Source organism: Etheostoma spectabile, unplaced genomic scaffold, assembly GCF_008692095.1.
Source record: "Etheostoma spectabile isolate EspeVRDwgs_2016 unplaced genomic scaffold, UIUC_Espe_1.0 scaffold00005045, whole genome shotgun sequence".
Taxonomy (NCBI): Eukaryota; Metazoa; Chordata; class Actinopteri; order Perciformes; family Percidae; genus Etheostoma; species Etheostoma spectabile.
The window spans coordinates 37,788-56,308 of record NW_022603220.1 but is presented as its reverse complement, the minus strand read 5'-3'; the positions used below and the strand labels follow the sequence as shown (position 1 = coordinate 56,308).

The 18,521-nt window shown below is 41.0% G+C and overlaps 8 non-coding genes across 8 annotated transcripts; 7 read left to right on the top strand and 1 right to left on the bottom strand.

Moving 5' to 3' along the window:
* Positions 1–5,761: 5,761 nt before the first annotated feature.
* Positions 5,762–5,844, bottom strand: trnal-cag (transfer RNA leucine (anticodon CAG)). The gene has a single exon. It is a non-coding gene; the product is annotated as a tRNA-Leu (tRNA).
* Positions 5,845–7,530: 1,686 nt separating this feature from the next.
* Positions 7,531–7,602, top strand: trnaq-uug (transfer RNA glutamine (anticodon UUG)). Its single transcript has one exon. It is a non-coding gene; the product is annotated as a tRNA-Gln (tRNA).
* A 1,187-nt stretch (positions 7,603–8,789) lies between these two features.
* On the top strand, positions 8,790–8,862 carry trnat-ugu (transfer RNA threonine (anticodon UGU)). The gene has a single exon. It is a non-coding gene; the product is annotated as a tRNA-Thr (tRNA).
* A 489-nt stretch (positions 8,863–9,351) lies between these two features.
* On the top strand, positions 9,352–9,425 carry trnat-agu (transfer RNA threonine (anticodon AGU)). Its single transcript has one exon. It is a non-coding gene; the product is annotated as a tRNA-Thr (tRNA).
* Positions 9,426–10,247: 822 nt separating this feature from the next.
* trnas-cga (transfer RNA serine (anticodon CGA)) lies at positions 10,248–10,329 on the top strand. The gene has a single exon. It is a non-coding gene; the product is annotated as a tRNA-Ser (tRNA).
* Positions 10,330–11,918: 1,589 nt separating this feature from the next.
* Positions 11,919–11,992, top strand: trnat-ggu (transfer RNA threonine (anticodon GGU)). The gene has a single exon. It is a non-coding gene; the product is annotated as a tRNA-Thr (tRNA).
* A 1,229-nt stretch (positions 11,993–13,221) lies between these two features.
* Positions 13,222–13,293, top strand: trnaq-cug (transfer RNA glutamine (anticodon CUG)). Its single transcript has one exon. It is a non-coding gene; the product is annotated as a tRNA-Gln (tRNA).
* An 869-nt stretch (positions 13,294–14,162) lies between these two features.
* trnae-uuc (transfer RNA glutamic acid (anticodon UUC)) lies at positions 14,163–14,234 on the top strand. The gene has a single exon. It is a non-coding gene; the product is annotated as a tRNA-Glu (tRNA).
* The last annotated feature ends 4,287 nt before the right edge of the window (positions 14,235–18,521 follow it).

Here is an 18,521-nt window from a genome sequence, read left to right as displayed (position 1 = left end):
ATTACTGCTACTATTATTATCAATAGTTCTATTACCTTTACTGCTGCCATAATTACCACCGGTCATCTTTTCATTCCATTCTCTCTCTCTCTCTCTCTCTCTCTCTCTCTCTCTCACCCTCTCCCCCAACTGCTTGTGTCAGATGACTGCCCTCCATGAGCCAGTTTTAGTCTGAGATTTCTGCCTGTTAAAAAGACATTTTTCCTGATACATGTAACAACAAATGCATGCTCTTTTGGGAATTGTTGGGTTTCTGTCATTTACACAGTGTAGTCTAGATCTTCACTATATGTAAACTGTCCTGAGATAACTTCTGTTAGGATTTCACTGTATAAATGTCTGGTATGGAGTTTGTGTAGTTGAGCAATATTGAACTAGGGCAGAAACATGGTCCACATAATTACACGTACGTAGACACTTTGAGCAATGCAGGATCCTTGTGTGGACCACGTTTCTGCGCTTAGTGTTGACATCTATTGTAATTAACATAAATTCAGCTGGGCCTTTATAGAAGATTACACTGTTTTCTTTTTTTTAACTCCCTTTCATACAGTAGATGAGATTTGGATACTTTCTCAGACTGTGAAGGTAACCAGACTTCCTTGGATTGTGGTGGCACCTGAGTTGTGGATGCAGCTGCCGCCATGGTCCTGCTGGATGCCCTGCACTATTACTGCTACTATTATTAGTAATAGTTCTATTACCTTTACTGCTGCCATAATTACCACTGGTCATCTTTTCATTCCATTCTCTCTCTCTCTCTCTCTCTCTCTCTCTCTCTCTCTCTCTCTCTCTCTCTCTCTCTCTCTCTCTCTCTCTCACCCTCTCCCCCAACTGGTTGGGTCAGATGACTGCCACCATGAGCCAGTTTTAGTCTGAGGTTTCTGCCTGTTAAAAAGAAATTTTTCCTTATACAGTGAGGAAAATAAGTATTTGAACACCCTGCTATTTTGCAAGTTCTCCCACTTCTCAAATAAATAGCTGATTTAATAGCTGCTACAAGCTGGTCTAAAGCGAATATAGTTAGCCCAAAGAAACAAGCAGGAAGCTGCCACCAGCCAGGCAGGTCCTGCACTTGACGTGTTGCTGCACACGCCAGATGTGCTCCATGCGCACCTGGTCCAGCAGTGGCAACCCCATGAGGTCCCTCCCGTTTGCCACTCCTAGCTCCTGCAGCAGCCGCTCAATGAGGCTGATGGTGGCCTCCTTTGGTCTGACCACTCCCCAAACCTTGTCTGCAGCTTGCTGGACCCCTCACTGACGCAGAAGCCACAGTCCACATACAGCAGCAGTGTGGGTGCAATGGCTGACTGATGATAGAAGCTGGACGTGCATAGTCTTGTTCTTACATGTCAATTGGATTCTGACTTTGAATTAAAATATTTGGCATCCAAGTAAAAATTTTGGAACTGATTATGTATCAGTCATTTTTTTGGTGGTTTCTTGGTCACAGCAACAAGCTTGATCATTGACATACAGTTGCATGCCACGTATCACAAAACTGTTGGGTGGGGCCTTATGTATTTGCTTGTATTAAATCAAGTGACCTGCATACCACTGACCGCAAACATTAATATGTACATTGCAGAACTGTACTTTCTAATAGAGGTAAGGCAAAAAAAAGTGATGAAGAAGCCAAAAGAGAAAATGGGGAGAGGAGTGCCGGATCTGTTATTTTTTTAGGAAGCAGATTTACAGCTATACACTTTGCAAATCAGTGTCTCACCCTGGTCACCATCAAAGATGCCATTTGGACCTCCAGAAACTTGCTGGTAAGAAAGCACATGCAGATCCCCTCGTGGCTGTGACCAGGATGGCTGCAGTATCTAAGTAGAATGTGTTTCATGATTGTACTTTGTTTTTGAATGGTACATGATCACATTTTAAAGAGTGGTTTTATATCTGTGCTGCGAATTTGAACAAACTGTTTTGATCACTTGAGGTATTTCCGTGTAGTCTTTGGTCTTGGACAGTTACCTTGCTATCTAAAACTGTATATCCTATTGTCTCTGGAACAATAGTTGGCAGTTGGAGGAGTAATGGCTCTTTACAGTGAATATGCAAAAGAAGATGTTCACAAGTTCAGCCCAGGTAAATGCTCAGCCAATATTCACACAGACCTAAACCTACTCACTTAATGCTGGTTAGAATGTTCTAAAATCAACAATACCAGAGAAAAATGTGTGATAAAATTTTTTAATAAAGTATTGGCAGTTTTTAATAAGTATTGGCTTTTTCCTTGCAAAGGTTTTTTTTCCAATACCATTACACTACCTGCATTGTTTGCAGGTAGTGTGACCGAGTGGTCTAAGGCGCCGGATTAAGGCTCCAGTCTCTCTGGAGGCGTGGGTTCTAATCCCACCACTTCCATTTGCATATATCACATTGCTGGAAGCCAACCAATGTGATGTCACAGCTGTATCAACGGGCTGAACTTGGTGAAGTAACTAGAATCATCCGGCACCTTGCTGAGATTGTTCCTTGTTAACCTGAGGTTTCAACGATGGTAAAACCTTCCTTTTCAGCACTTTGAAGTAGAAAATCAACAAATAATTGTGATAATCGTCCATATTGATCAAACTAATCGTGATTATCACTTTGGCCATAATCGTGCTGCCCAAAGAGATCTAATGTTTTATCAAATCCGGTTGGGCAAATAACCTTTCTGCTGTCTTCTTGTAAAAAAAAAAAAAGCAAGTAACATCACTCAAAGAAAGCTACTGCGATGGCTGGGAATCTAACCCAGGTCAACTGCTTGGAAGGCAGCTATGCTCACCACTATACCATCATCACTGGGCAATACAGTGTTCACTTCAAATCTTGTAATACATCTGGGCATTGAGACTGAAAGTGCGCTCTATCACTGAAAGCACCTCCAGGGGGTCCTGTGTTATTACATCAACAACAATGGGAAGTGTGTTCATATGCAGTGTTGCCCTTCGATAAATCAGTTGGTAGAGCGGAGGACTGTAGAATCAAAAATCTGAAATCCTTAGGTCGCTGGTTCAAATCCGGCACGAAGGAGAACTCTTTTCCAGAGTTTCCCTTCACAGATCAATAAAGTATTTCTGATTCTGATGAAGAGAAGGACAGACGACCCAAAAGCATAATACTTCTTGCCAAGACAGAACAAGAAATAAAAGAAGAGGTGAGGTAGATAGAGTTAAGTCCTGAAAGAATAGAGAACTACACACAGAAGTTGTTAAATAGTGCCAAGTGTCACCAGAAGAATTGGAAAAAACGATCTCCTCCTTTCTCCTGTTTTGTACACAACCCAAAGTTTTACAAAACAAAAGATATCTTTCCCCGAATCCCTCAGTTGAATCACAGTCAATATTTGTCTCACAAACCATCTCAATGTCCAATTTAAATAATTTATCCAACCAAATTTTGAAATTGCTTCCTTGTCGTTTGGATTTCAGAGTGGAATCAGCCGAGCCCTCAGTGGTTTCTGACCCTCTCTCTCTCAAAGATGTTTGGCGAGGTTTAGAGGCAGGTGATCATCAGATCCCTGGATGCTAGCTGTCATCAGTCACCAGCAAGTCCCGATCTGATCCCTCCTTGAAATCCTGCCGACAAGCCAAGTTTGATGTGGAAGTTTCTGTTCAGCGAGGGAGGAATTTGTGTTGAAGAGACCGTGTTGAAACAAAGAAAAGACATGCTACAAACTGAAATAAAGGTTTAAGGTATTCAGTGAAAAGGTTTAATTGTTTTCTTGAGAAAAGCCATCAGATGACAAGAACAGCTCTCACAATGCACAAAGTTACAGAGTGACAACAGTTCTGTGTGAAAACAATCAGTAATACACTTCTTTATATCCAGTGTCCCCAGAGGAAAACCAACACTTGTTAGGAAAACAGGTTAATCTTAAACATAACAGTTAGTGGACCTTAGGCAGACTGTTGGAGCTCTTACATATTTCTGAATCTGCCCCTCGTGTCCAAGTGTCTTGACCGGTCATTCTATCTTAGCTGAAAAAGAACATCTTGTCTCTTGGATAGGCTATGGTCTCAACCTGGGACCTGCTATGATAAACACAAAACTGTTTCTGTCAGACTTTAGGCCATTTTGACCTTGGTGGGAAAATGCAAAGTCACAACAAATTCAGTTGTCTCCTACAAGGAGAAGACACTGAGGACAGATACAGAAGTCATATACTCTGAGAGGCATTGGAGATCTTATTATGAATAATTAATATAAACATTATTGGTAAAATGTAATTTTTCATTACAAATTAATGTTTGAAAAAATGAAAAGAATTGTTATTGAAATAGAGGCAGATGAAGTGTTTATGACTCATCAATGATGACAAAAGGATACATCCGCTGTCGGGGGTCTGATTTAAAGGAAATGGTACTCTTTAAAAGTGTTGGGGTTCTAGTGTTAAACTAATGAGGAAGAATCTAACAAATCTAAACGAACAAAAAGCAAGTCCACAAACTTAGTCCTTCAAATTTTACATCTGAATATGTCAAGTCCTGACCATTCCCTGACCGGGAATTGAACCCAGGCCACGGCGGTAAGAGCGCCGAATCCTAGCCACTAGACCATCAGGGAGTCACAAGTATCAAATTTATCTTTGTAGATGTGAGTTTCCTTTTCACTTACTGGAATGACTCATATTGTTTTAGAAGAGGAATGGCTCCTGGCTAGAGCTTCAGAAGGCAGGACATGACAGATTACACATCTGTCACATAGTTTAAAGTTATAAGTCGCTTGCAAGGGTTACACAATCATCAGCACACATTTGCACACCGACTTTCAACAGTACATTCCCTTACCCACTCCTTTGGTTGCTTGGCCATTCTTATCAAATATGGCTGCCAGAAAGGGATGGGGACGAAGATGGTGCATCCTGTTTAATTAGTTACACAGTTAAGCAGTTACACTTATATTCCATGGTCTTCTTTTTATTTTATTAGCATGTTTATTGAGCTAAATTAGAGGCAATTAGGGTGTTTGTGGGGTTGAGGGTATTCTGGGGTTGTTTAAATAAAGTAGGCAGGACTAGATTATAGCCGATAGATATCAGAGATCCACCCATTACCTTAATTTATATGCGTTGTACTTTTTCCTTGCCGGGTGAGTTAGGGAAACTGTTACAGCATAGCGGAGTATTCTGTCCACCTCCACACGCGTAGTCTTCTCTTCAAGCAGACTTACTGCCTCCTGGTCTTGTCTTGACCTGGTTACCACTTTCTCATTTGTAGCAGCACATCCAGCTGCTAGAGATTCTCAACAATCTGGAAGAGCTCCATGTTGGAAGGAACAGTGGACTTGAGAAGGCACTGTTGCACTGTTGACACAGTTTGTATTCTTAAATACCAAGTCTCTTGCTGTTCCTTGACTAGTTGGCCCCCCCTGCTTTGCATCGCTCCAGGTAAGTAGAAAGCAATCTGTTATGCACCTTTGCATTGCACTAAAATATCAAAATTTGGACCAGAATCCAACAATACCATTATTTGACACTCACATACTGTAAGTCATTTAGTTAGCCAAGCGTTCAGAGGATGTGGGAAGAAGCAAGTCAAGGACAGGTTTTGAAGGACTTGCCACAGACAGTGAATACAGCAGTAGATATGTCTACTGTGTACAAACACATGGTAACTTTACATGTGTTGACAATAAAGATGTTAACAAAACACTTTACTTGCCATTGAGTTTCTCGCGCACATTCATGTCCTCTCAAATAAAAAGAATTTCTAAGTTCTTTATTCCCAATATTATGTCTTAGACATTAGTTCCAGATGAAAACACTAGATGTCAGAAGGGGGATTTGAACCCACGCCTCCAGTGGAGACTGCGACCTGAACGCAGCGCCTTGGACCGCTCGGCCATCCTGACTGATCCAACATGTGTTCAGTAAGACGTGTCTCAAAAATTATAATAAAGTAAATTAAACATGTCATGTTATAGTAGGTTCTCAGTCATCCATTTCATAGTAAACAAGGGAAGGTTTCTCAACTGTCAGTCCAAATATATGGAGACATGGAAGAAAGTCACCAGGGTGGCCATGTGCTTGACAATGGCAATACATTGCACGTGATGTATAGGTAATGTGCAATACAGGCCAAATCCTATGGTGGGAATCAAGATCCACCAATGTTACTGTCCACAATGTCCACCTGAATCCAGAAATGCCCCTGCCAGATGGGAAATAGACTGACAGTTGGGTCAACATTGTGCAATTATCTTCAAAATGTCCAACTGAGTCCACAAATATACCTGCCAGATGGGAAATATACTGATAACTGTCTTCATGGTCTAAACGTGTCAAATATTGCCGTACAATGCCCACATTGAGTCCAGATGTGTCCATTTTGGTTCCTGATCCATGCTAATACCCCAAAAGTGTACAACTAGGCCAAGGGCAACTGGACTTGGTAAAAGGTCCTCCGCAGAAGTTTTGTCTTTCATCCAAGAGACTTCTTTAGTGATTTTTTTTACACAGAAAGGTTTGGACACAGCGCCCACTCCTCCACCCATATCTGACAGTTGAAAACTGTGGGGAAAGGGGGGTTCCAAAGCTAAAAGATGTAGAGTAGAAAATCAACAAATAATTGTGATAATTTATCGTGATTTCCATATTGATCAATCATTTTGGCCGTAATCGTGCAGCCCAAAGAGATCTAATGTTTTATCCAACCAGGTTGGGCAAGTAACCTTTCTGTTGACTTCTTGTTAAAAAAAAAAGCAAGTAACATCACTAACAGAATGCTATTGCGATGGCTGGGAATCGAACTCAGATCAACTGCTTGGAAGGCAGCTATGCTCACCACTATACCACCATCACTGTGCTATATAATGTCCACTTCAAATCTTGTAATACATCTGGGCATTGAGACTGTGAAGTGCACTCTATCACTGATGATTCTGAAATTCCTCAACGGTTTTATTGCTTATTTAGCTGTGGCTCAGTGGTAGAGTGGTTGCCTGCCAATCGGAAGGTTGGTGTTTCAATCCCACAGTGTATGAATGTGTGTGAATGTTTCCTGTAGATGTAAAAGCGGTTTAAGCAGTTGTTAAGACTGGAAAAGTGCTATATAAATACAGCACATTTAATTGTAACATTATTTATTAATATAACATTAAAAATAATCACATGTTAGTAACATTTTTTATGAATTAATTTATTAAAAAAACTATTAAAGAAGATAAGCATGAACAAGATCAAGATAGGATGGCTGAGCGTTCCAAGGCTCTGCTTTCAGGTCGCAGTCTCCACTGGGGGCTTGGATACAAATCAAAAGATACTGAATTGCAAGTACAGCCGCACCTTTTGTGAGCATCTGCATTATGAACCCATGTAAACACCATGTGTACACAGTATACCTATCTACTGCTGTATTCATTTTTTGTGGCAAGTCCTTTAAAACCTATTCTTGACTTGCCTTGTTCCACATCCTGTGCGAACGCTTAGCTTACTAAATGACTTAAGTTAGCCAGTAATTGTTGTGTGCCTTCAATAGCATAAGTGTTAATTATATGGAAGAAGCTGCCTGGCAAACCAATGTTGCATTTCAGAACAGTGGTTCCATGGTGTAATGGTAAGCACTCTGGACTTTGAATCCAGTGATCTGAGTTCAAGTCTCGGTGGAACCTGGTTTTAAGCCAGAGTACTGGTGAAATTAAAAAAATCAACCTGTACACATCTAGGCTAACGGGTAAAATTGCTGTTTGACTGAAGACAGTATGTTGGTGGTGGCATGTTGAGCTGTGACCTGTACTTCATGTAAACTTGAAGGAGCTCCAAATTTAGACTTAGTAGAACATATTGAAGATATTTTCACAATGTTGACCCAATTGTCAGTCTATTTCCCATCTAGTAGTCACATGTCTGGACACAGGTGGACATTTTGGACAGAAACATTGGTGGATCTTGATTCCCACCACAGGATTTAGCCTGCATTGCACATTAGGGTACAGACTCGGTAAGATGCCTTCACATCCCATGCAATGTATCGCCATTGTCAAGCACATTTCCACACTGGTGACTTTCTTCTGTCCCCATAAACCCATATATTTGGGCTGACAATAGGGAAACCTTCCTTTGATAACTATGACCTGGATGACTGAGAACCTACTATATCATGACATAGTTGACTTACCATATTATTATTTCTGTGAGAGATCCTACTACACGTTGGAATATTCAGTCAGGATGGCTGAGCGATCCAAGGTGCTGCATTTGGGTCGCAGTCTCCACTGGAGGCTTAGGTTAGATATTGGGGATATTGTTTTTTGTTTTGTTTGTTGTTTTGGTGTTTTGTTTGTTGTGGTGGTGTAGCTTGGGGGGGGGGGGTATAAGATTAGTCGCTTGCAAGGGTTATACAGTCATCAGCACACATTTGCACACAGACTTTCAACAGTACATTCCCTAACCTACTTCACATTCGCTCCTTTGGTTGCTTGGCCATTCTTATCAAATATGGCTGCCAGAAAGGGATGGGGACAAAGACGGTGCATCCTGTTTAATTAGTTACACAGTTAAGCAGTTACACTTATATTCCATGGTCTTCTTTTTATTTTATTAGCATTGTTATTTTACCAGGGCTGTGGGGAAAGGGTCTCTCATCTCTCAAGGTCCTTGCATAGGACTTCTGTGGTTCTCGGTAGGTCTGCCTATGAACAGTGAGTCCTGAGGCGTCGCTCAAGGACACGTCCAGCTGTTTTCATTTGCCGGAGTTTGTAGGGGTCCCCTACTGGAGCTGCTGGACGAAGGTGGATGGATGGAAGCAACCCTGTTCATTAGCTCATTGTATTCTTGCAAGACAGGATTGTCTGTAGATGGCGCTGTAGCTTAGTGGTTAAAGTACCTCTCTTGTAAACAGGAGATCCTGGGTCCAAATCCCAGCAGTGCCTGGTTCATACTCAATGAAGTGTATTGTATGCATATGATTTGTCATTCTTAACAGGTGTAACAAAGTTATCATTTGCCTGATTTTCCAGAGCACAAAAGTGACATGTTATGTTGTCTTATAGCATTATATGTGGCTGAAAATAGTCTATACCAGGGGAGTGGAATGCTGGCTTTAATAGGTGCAGGTGGGCTGCACGCTGTTAGGTCAGCCATTTTGGGAATCATTGGTTTAGAGTTCTACCGATGACACTCATCAAGTGTGCAGGTGATGACGGATGGCCTCTCACCCTCTCACCCATCTCACTCCGGACACAACCTATTCCAGCTTCTCCCCTCTGGTAGGCGCTACAGAGCACTTTACGCCAAAACCAACAGAGTCAGGACCAATTTCTTACCACAAGCCATCACTCTGATGAAATATTTGCACCGCTCTTCTACTGCTTCTGAATGAGAGTAAGTTTGTTGTTTTGTTTGTGAGTAGTACTCAAGGGGGTGTTGTGGCTTAGCTGGTTAAAGTGCCTGTCTAGTAAACAGGCGATCCAGGGTTCAAATCCCTGCAGCACCTTGTTGTTGCAGTCATTACCTCTGTTTGCATCCCATCATCATGTCTACCCAATCCCCATGTTACTCATTAAGCCCTGGTAGCAAATGAAAAAGACATTTTACATTTACACAGAAACACTACATCAACATAGACTTAAGATGATACATGAAAACACATGAAATTCAGAGAAATGCAAGTTTAAGCTAGTTCATTCATCAGGTTTTGTGTTTCTGTTTATAGAAACTACATCCTGTTATATCGCGTGATCATACATGAATTTGCGAGATCCCGTGGGTCCTTGTGACTTCAGTGGTCCGTCATGGCCTGCAACAAATCCGGACCTGGTGGGTGTTGACGGACTGCGGATCACGGAACAGACACGAAGCGGAGTGGATCCGCAGTTGGTGGAAGTCAGGGGTAAGGCCTCCTGCACACTGCCTGTGTGGTGTGAGCATGGCATTTCTGTTGCGTGGCATTTTCTTGGTCTTTGCACACCAGAAACGTTTCTGACGTGGCGATGTTGCTGCTAGCCTTGTCTGTACACATGTATGTTTCTCATTGACATGTAATTCAATAACTTGTTAATCGTTAATCTGGACTGGTTTGGAAATGAATCAGATCATCTAAAGGGGGTGGAATAACTACCCACATTACACCTAAAATACCCTCAAGATTCGAATGATCCTTTGGAACTGAAGTGCTTGGAAATCCCCATAAGTCATTCAGAACTGCCCAAGGTACTTGTGAGATAGGCTCTATCTTTGTCTGATTGATGTTACCAACTGTAATGGAGTCTGTCAGGCCTCAGGCGTTCTCCACTGTAAAAACAGAACCTATCATACAGCTGTGATGGCCGAGTGGTTAAGGCGTTGGACTCGAAATCCAATGGGGTCTCCCTGCGCAGGTTCAAACCCTGCTCACAGCGATTACCAACTACAGAACAAGTAAGAATTTAGTCAGGAAGGAGTCATGGAGGATGATACTTAACGAAATTACAGTTTATTGTTGGTTCAATTCAATTTTATTTATAGTATCAATTCATAACAAGAGTTATCTCAAGACACTATACAGATAGACCACATTCCAGAATTTACAAGGACCCAACAGTTCTAGTAGTTTCCTCCAGAGCAAGCAACGGTGCGACAGTGGCGAGGAAAAACTTCCTTTTAGGCAGAAACCTCGGTCAGGTGCGGCGTTCATGGCATAGCAGGACGCTGTGCGGCGTTCATGGCATAGCAGGACGCTGTGCGGCGTTCTGAATCATGGATTCAGCGTGGTGCAGATCCTTGCGAGTTTGCTCCCTCTCCCTCATCCATGATGACCCGGTGAATCTTCCTTCAGTTGCATATCCCAATATAGTCAACTAATATCAAATAATAAATGTATTAATTTTTATTACAGCAGCATCGAAGATGTTAAAATTAGGCAGTCAGCGCCCAAAGTGCCTTGGCCGTTAAAGTTCATGTTTATTTCACCTCTGACTTCAGTCAGCATCACATGCACCTGAAGCCCCACCCAGTGATGTCACATGGTCCTGGTGTACACCAGGGCCACATTCAGCCCCAACAAAACAAGGTTTAAAGCATTAAAAAATGGGTCCAATCCATTTCCCTTTTGATATTTATTGCCCCTCAACAGGCCACAACTGGGCAAAATTAAATAATGCTTGTTAAGCACTATAGCAAAAATAAACAACCAATATATACACTCTTTGTAGTGCAGATAATATAAACATTAACTGAAAATGAGACACTGCTGGGATTTGGACCCAGGAGCTTGTGGTTACAAGACAGGTGCTTTAAACACTAAGCTACAGTGCCTCCTAAAGGTTTGCCTGTCATGCAAGAATACAATGAGCTAGTGAACAGGGTTCCAGCCAACCATCCATCTTTGTCAAGCAGTTCCAGCAGGGGACCCCAAACTTCCCTTTTCCGAGAGACTGGGGGATCTCGAGGCGTTCCCATGCCAGGTTGGAGATGCAATCCCTCCACCTAGTCCTGGGTCTTCCCCGAGACCGACTCCAAGCTGGACGTGCCTGGACTACCTCCCTAGGGAGGCCCCCAGGAGGCATCTTGACCTGGTCACCAGCTCCTTTTTGTATTGCAGCACATCCAGCTGCTAGAGCTTCTCAACAATCTGGAAGAGCTCCATGTTGGAAGGAACAGGGGACGTCAGAAGGCCCTGTTGCGGCCGTAGCTGTTGCTCCATGATTCGTGCTGGGCCCTGAAGCGTCCACCCCAGTCTGGTTCAAATGGTGACTGGTCCACCTGGTGGACTGAGCTTCCCTGGCTCTAGTTTAATGTTTGTGTTTCTTGTTGTTTAAACAAGTATAATATTAATGAAATGTAATTGGTAATACGTTATATTACTGTGTTAAAGCAAAAAGGAATACATTACTTTATTTGCGTTACTTTTGTAACACGTTACTCCCAATACTGCCAGTCAGTATACTGTATGTTTAGCCTATTCAAGGTAAAAGAGAAATTGAGAATTAACATTACCCCTGCTAAAGGAGGTGCTGTGGCTTAGCTGGTTAAAGTGCCTGTCTGGTAAACTGGAGATCCTGGGTTCAAATCCCAGCAGCACCTTGTTGTTGCAGAAATTACCTCTGTTTGCATCCCATCATCATGTCTACCCAATCCCCATGCTACCCATTAAACAGATAAATTGCATTCAGTCTCGTAATCATCATAAAAATTAGGTATCACTGAAATATGAGCTTGTGTTGCTGCAGTCAGAGTATACAGTGCTCATCCTGAATGGGCCAGTATAGTGCATCAGAACTGCTTGTTGAATGGTCTATTAGCTTTAAAAAACCCATTCCCCCACAGCTTTCAATTGTAAATTGTGCACTCTTGGGGTCATAGCATGGATCAGGAACCAAAACGGACACACCTGGACTCAATGTGGGCGTTGGCCGGCAATATTTGACACGTTCAGACCATGAAGACAGTTATCAGTTTATTTCCCATCTGGTAGATATATTTGTGGACTCAGTTGGACATTTTGAAGATTATTGCACAATTTTGACCCAATTGTCAGTCTACTTCCCATCTGGCAGGGACATTTCTGGATTCAGGTGGACATTATGGACAGAAACATTGGTGGATCTTGATTCCCACCATAGGATTTGGCCTGTATTGCACATTCCCTTCACATACCGTGCAATGTATTGCCTTTGTCAAGCACATTGCCACCCTGGTGACATTCTTCCATGTCTCCATGTCTCCATATATTTGGGCTGACAGTTGAGAAACCTTCCCTTGTTAACTATGACATGGATGACTGAGAACCTACTATATCATTAGATGTTTAATTTACTATATCATAATTTTGAAGACAAGTCCTACTGAACACCTCTTGGATCAGTCGGGATGGCCGAGCGGTCCAAGGCGCTGGGTTCAGGTCACAGCCTCCACTGGAGGTGTGGGTTCAAATCCCTCTTCTGACAACTAGTGTTTTCATTTTTGGAACTAATGTCTGAGACATGATATTGGCAATAAAGAATTTAGCAGTTCTTTGTATGTAAGAGGACATGAATGTGCGCAAGAAACTCAATTGCAATGAAGTGTTTTGTGAGCATCTTTATTGTCAACACATGTAAAGTTACCATGTGTTTGTACACAGTAGACATATCTACTGCTGTATTCACTGTCTGTGGCAAGTCCTTCAAAACCTGTTCTTGACTTGCTTAGCTAACTAAATGACCTAAGTTGGCCAATAATTGTTGCTTCATTGTGATTGTTGTGTGCCTTCAATATCATACATGTGGGTATTATGAAAGAAACTGCCTAGCAAACCCTTCCAATGCTTTAAAGGTTCCATGGTGTAATGGTTAGCACTCTGGACTCTGAATCCAGTGATCCGAGTTCAAATCTCAGTGGAACCTGTTTTTAAGTTGCATGTCTGCATTGGCTTAAGTTAAGTGTAATATCTTGTTTGTGTTGTAGTATCTATAGAGATTTGTGGTGTAGTATGCAACCATTGTCCTGTCTTTAATGTATTATGAAACTTATTGGCGTCTGTCTTGGCAGGACTCCCTGGAAGAAGAGTTACTGCAGCTCAGTGGGATTGTTCCTGGTTAAATTAAGGTTAAATAAAAATAAAATTAATTTGTAAGATGTCCAAACATTCCTCTCTTCATTACCAACATACTGGAAGTCGGCCAAGTTTAATTGGATGCTCTCCAGTTATTGTTTGGTAGATTAACATTATATTTTCCTACTTTGGGGACTTTTCATTTTATATTCTTTGTCTGACATTTTCTATTCCCTGTTTGTATTTTCTGTGACTGCATGTGGTTTTAAATCAGTTGGAGTTTCTTCAGACTAAAGCAAAGACACTGATGATGTCATCCAAAAGACACATAAAGGACAGCAACCTGTTTCCAGAGGACACTAAAGAATGACGGAGCAGCAGGAAACAGAGCAGCTCAAATAGCAAACAGCTGATTTATTCATCTGACTCATAGAATAACGCCAATGATTGACTTGTTTTAAATGTCTGGGAATGTGGAACAGCTCCATGCTGACTACCTGAAATAAAACAAGGCCACATGCTGATTATTGGGGACTTGATTTGATGGATTTATTCTTCCTGTTGTGTCTCTGTTTAAACTCCTAACTAACCTAAAGAACACTCAAAAGCTTCAAGATAAAACTTACTTAAGAAGCTTCTTCATTCATGTTCAAGAGAAGGCCTGTTTCCAGCCAGACTATGAATTGATTCATGAAATCCCTGTTATTCAAGTGTAGTCAGTCCCATATGGTCTAGGGGTTAGGATTCCTGGTTTTCACCCAGGTGGCCCGGGTTCAACTCCCGGTATGGGAATAGGTATTTAGCTGGTGAAGGTCTGCAGAAAGATCTCTATGATCTCTGACATGGGTCCTGTATTAAATGAGAGCCGTACTTATGTGTGTACACTAAACTGTTAGGTCACTTACGTAACTAGTTACTGAAGAGTAAAGTTTCTAGGCTTTACTGTATTTGTATAGTTATTTACCACAAAATTCCCAGTAAAATACCATAACTTTCTTTTCTGGTTCATTACTGTAATAAACATTGCATTATGGGTATTAACATTTCATTTACAGAGATTTACTGTATATTTTGAATTTGCGGTACACTGTTAGACTTTGCTGTATTTCTACAGTTAATTACCAAAAAATAACCAGTCAAATACCATATTTTTCTTTTCCGGTTCATTACTGTAATATGCATTGCATTATGGGTAGTAACATTTCATTTACAGTTTTTTTCTGAATGTTTTGAATTTGCGGTAGTCTACTGTAAAACAACAGCAGTAGTGCTACTGTAGTTGAATAAGACAGAATTAAATAAAATTGTTAGTTCATGTTATAGAAGCATAGAAATTAAATGGAAAAATAAACGATCTCTATAAAATTAAATTATTTCATTTTATAGAGATATTTTACATTTCATTTATTATGCTTTTAGCTGTGAAGGTAATTTAAAAATGTGATATGACCTCACGACTTCAAAAGAATAGCGGGTAGATACTTCAAAGGTGTTGAAAGAAGTAGCGACTAGGGACATCAAAGGAGGACCGGTTTGGTCCGTGCTCACCAGAGTCCGGTCACACACACTACTCAGAGAGAGCTGGAGCAGCGTCAAGGTAAGATCAATCTTTGCTAATTCTGTCACATTAAAATCTCTGCTGATAGCCTTCGCAAGCGGCGACGTTAGCTTACCGACCTGTGTCATAGCTAGGCTAGAGCTAGCTGTTAACTAGCTTCCCCCCCCCAGGGGAAAATTTAGGATTAGCTAGCTATAATTACGACGTTACGACAAATTACGACTCGTTCTACATACGCTGTTCAGGACATCTTTTTTACTTTACTGTCAGACCATTGCCTGAAATACAATGTAACCCACATTCTGGAAGTTTAAGGTCGGTTGCTGCTAGCTTTTGAGCTAGCTGTTGCTGCATTTTGGCTAACATTACCTCCGGTTAATGCTAACGTTATGTTCTCGATTCTGTTGGTTGGTTTGTCAGTGTTTTAGAATGATTAAGCAAAACTTATTAAAGCTAAATTATAGGCCTAGTATAGGGTACGCAGTTATATTAGTGGAGGTAAAGTTAACATTAAACCGTTATCTTTACATTGTCCATCTAGTTAACATTTAAGCTTTGTCTTTAAAAAACACACAAAAAAAACACCTTTTCTATATGTTGGGTGACAGTAAAAGCGTCTTTAAGTAACGTTAATGTGGTGGATGGAAAGGGAAAAAAATAATCTTTGTAGTTTTTTTAGCTAAAAAAGACGTGTGGTAAATTTAATTCAACGTTAACCACATTTAGCTCTAGTTCTGGTGGAAAATTCAGTGTCTCCAGCATTTATGGACAGCAGTTTTTTGCCTTGGCTTCAGGGTTTGGCCACTTAAAACCATCGGGATGTCCAGCAAAGATTTGCCTCAGTGCTTTACTTTGCAGTAGTATTATTGCTTTCTGTAATGTGACATTTCATTGAATTCATCCTATTTAGTGTATGAGACCTTAGCAAAAGAGTGTGTAACTCAAAGAAAGTTAGGAGTTGAGTCAATAGCTACCATCATACAACACAGAATTAGGAATATTCTGTAGACATGTGAAAAACCATCAGCACTCGGCAAACTATAAATTTGCCATGAGCTTGTCAATCTGTGACAGTCACAGATTAAAGGCAGACTCAAAGGGTAGCACTTTAAAGAAAAAGTGTGAATGTGTTGTGTCGTTAATAAACACGAAAGGCAGCACTAAATTGGCTTATTTAGTGTGAAGAAGAGTCCAAGGAGACGAAAGATAACGTCTCTAAAAATAGAGTCGGGAAGGGTAGTGACACTGACGGTGATCAAGAAAGGTAGCACTAACATTGACTAATAAGCGTGAGGGTAGTCTCAAGTTCACAATTGTGTTTTATCAATTTTTTTTTCCTTCTTTAAAAGGATACTTGTGTTTTTTCTGTTTAGTATGTACATGGTTTGCTGCTCTATGGTCTCCTGCAGGATAAGTCCCAGAGTTGTCTCTCTCCAGGTTATTTAAGCAACAAACTTCCCTGGGTGGACTTGAACCACCATCCTTTCGGTTAACAGCCAACTGCGCTGACCTATTGCGCCACAGAGACTGCACCTGTCTGATGTTAAGCTAAAGAATGTGTAACTCAAAGAATATGGTGTTAGGAGTTGAGTCTATAGCTACCATGGTTTATAGGGGAAAAGAAAAGTAAAATTTAAAAATGTATTCTCCTAGCCGCCCAAGGCTATTATCTGCCATTTAAGGAGATTAAGAACGATTAAACGATGGAGATAAAGCAGAAGCATCAGTGGCGGAAACATGAAAGCAAAAATCCCTCAATTTGACAGAGCCACGCCTACAGCATATAGTCCATCCATCTGAGGCTGGGAGCTATTTTACTGATGTCTTTCTGTCATATTAATTTGTTTCTTCCCTTTTTGTCTTTATTTGTTTCAGAATGGCTTTAAATAAAATCTTGAGAAGCACACCCGAGACACCGTACAACAGGCCCCCGTCTATCCATATCTCAGCGCTGATAAGCAAAAAAGAAAAAAGAGTTCTGTCCTGGAGCTTTGAAGACGGAGAAGCAAGACCATTGGTCTCAAAAGAAAATGTACTGGTGATTGTATCAGATGGTAATTCTGTTACGAAAATTACTTTATTTGAAGAATTTCCCTCAAAAGTCAAATGTGGGTCTAGTTACGTTATGAGGGGGTACACCCTGCGGGGCCAGGCGCCACCCTATTGCATTAATGTCACCAAGGACACCCAGTTCTTCCGATCAGTGCCTCTTGAAGTGGCCGATGCCCTGAGGGAGGAGGCGGAGAAGCTCCTCTGCCCGAAGTCAGTATCCACGGCGATAGTGGAAGCTGTCAGGGCGGGGGGGGGGGCTTTTCACCGTCCAAGGAGACGTTGTGAAGGTCAGTTAATTAATTTTCCAAGATAACATTATTTAGTTGGTGGTGGTGTTGTAAGTAAAATGTGTTGCAAGTAGCCTATTTAACATGAATAAATGTCTGTGTTTTCAGCTCTCAGCGATAAAACGGGTACAGTTGGGGGGGGGGGGGGAACTGTGCCCCTTAAAACCATATCATTGGAGTAGGTAGCTATAAACTACTGAAAGTGTTTGAAATGATGTTTCAGAAAGATAAAAAAAAGAGATGAAGACTTTATTAGGCAGGCCACTGCTAAATAGAGAAGAAGTGAACACCAATAGCAAATTGAAAGGTCCTGTAGTGTAAGGAGTCCTAGTTTGGAACGACCGAGGTCTGTGACAGTGTTTCTTCAACTCTGTCTGTCCAGGGTGGGACACCTTGTCGCAGCCTGGTCATTGGCAATCACAGAAATAATACACTTACACACAATACTCTGGACATTTTTGTTAGGGTTAGGGTGTTTTTTGTTATTATTATAATCTATTATACATGACATATAACCTAGCAATGCTGTGGTAATTTAGTATTTAAAGGGAATACGGGATATTGTTTTACAGGATACAAATAATATATATTTCTTTTTTTATAGGACAAACATCAGGGGGAAGTGAGCCTGTGGAGGGAGGCAGCGATGGTTCCCATTCAGTAGGGTCAGCAGGCAAAGCTGACTCATTTAAAAGGCAACAAAACCTCGTATGGTTTCCGTCTCCAGTCCACAAGCCACACGGCCCTTGAGGTATTTTTTTCATTGATGATTTAATTGTTAATTTAAATATGCAAAATATAGACTATATATGTAGCGAGTATTGATGTATGTATGAAAAATAAGAAAATGTAAAATATTTAAAACACCCTCTATAAATATTTCAATAAAGTGATTATACATGCAATCCCTTATTTTGTATTTCTAGCCGTATCAATTTATGACAGAATTTGGCTCATTATGTCAAAACTCTACACACAAGGCAATCAGACATAGCACTTAGAAATGAACAACTCACATCTACGTCAAAATAAAACGCTGCAATCAAAAGTTAACACTCCTTTCTAAAAATTAAGTTCTTGCCATAAAACCATACACACACGCACCATTTGAATGACTCTTTCATATCACCAGCAACACACTGATATAAAACCCTGCAGTGTTTGTGTTTCTATTTTTAGGGT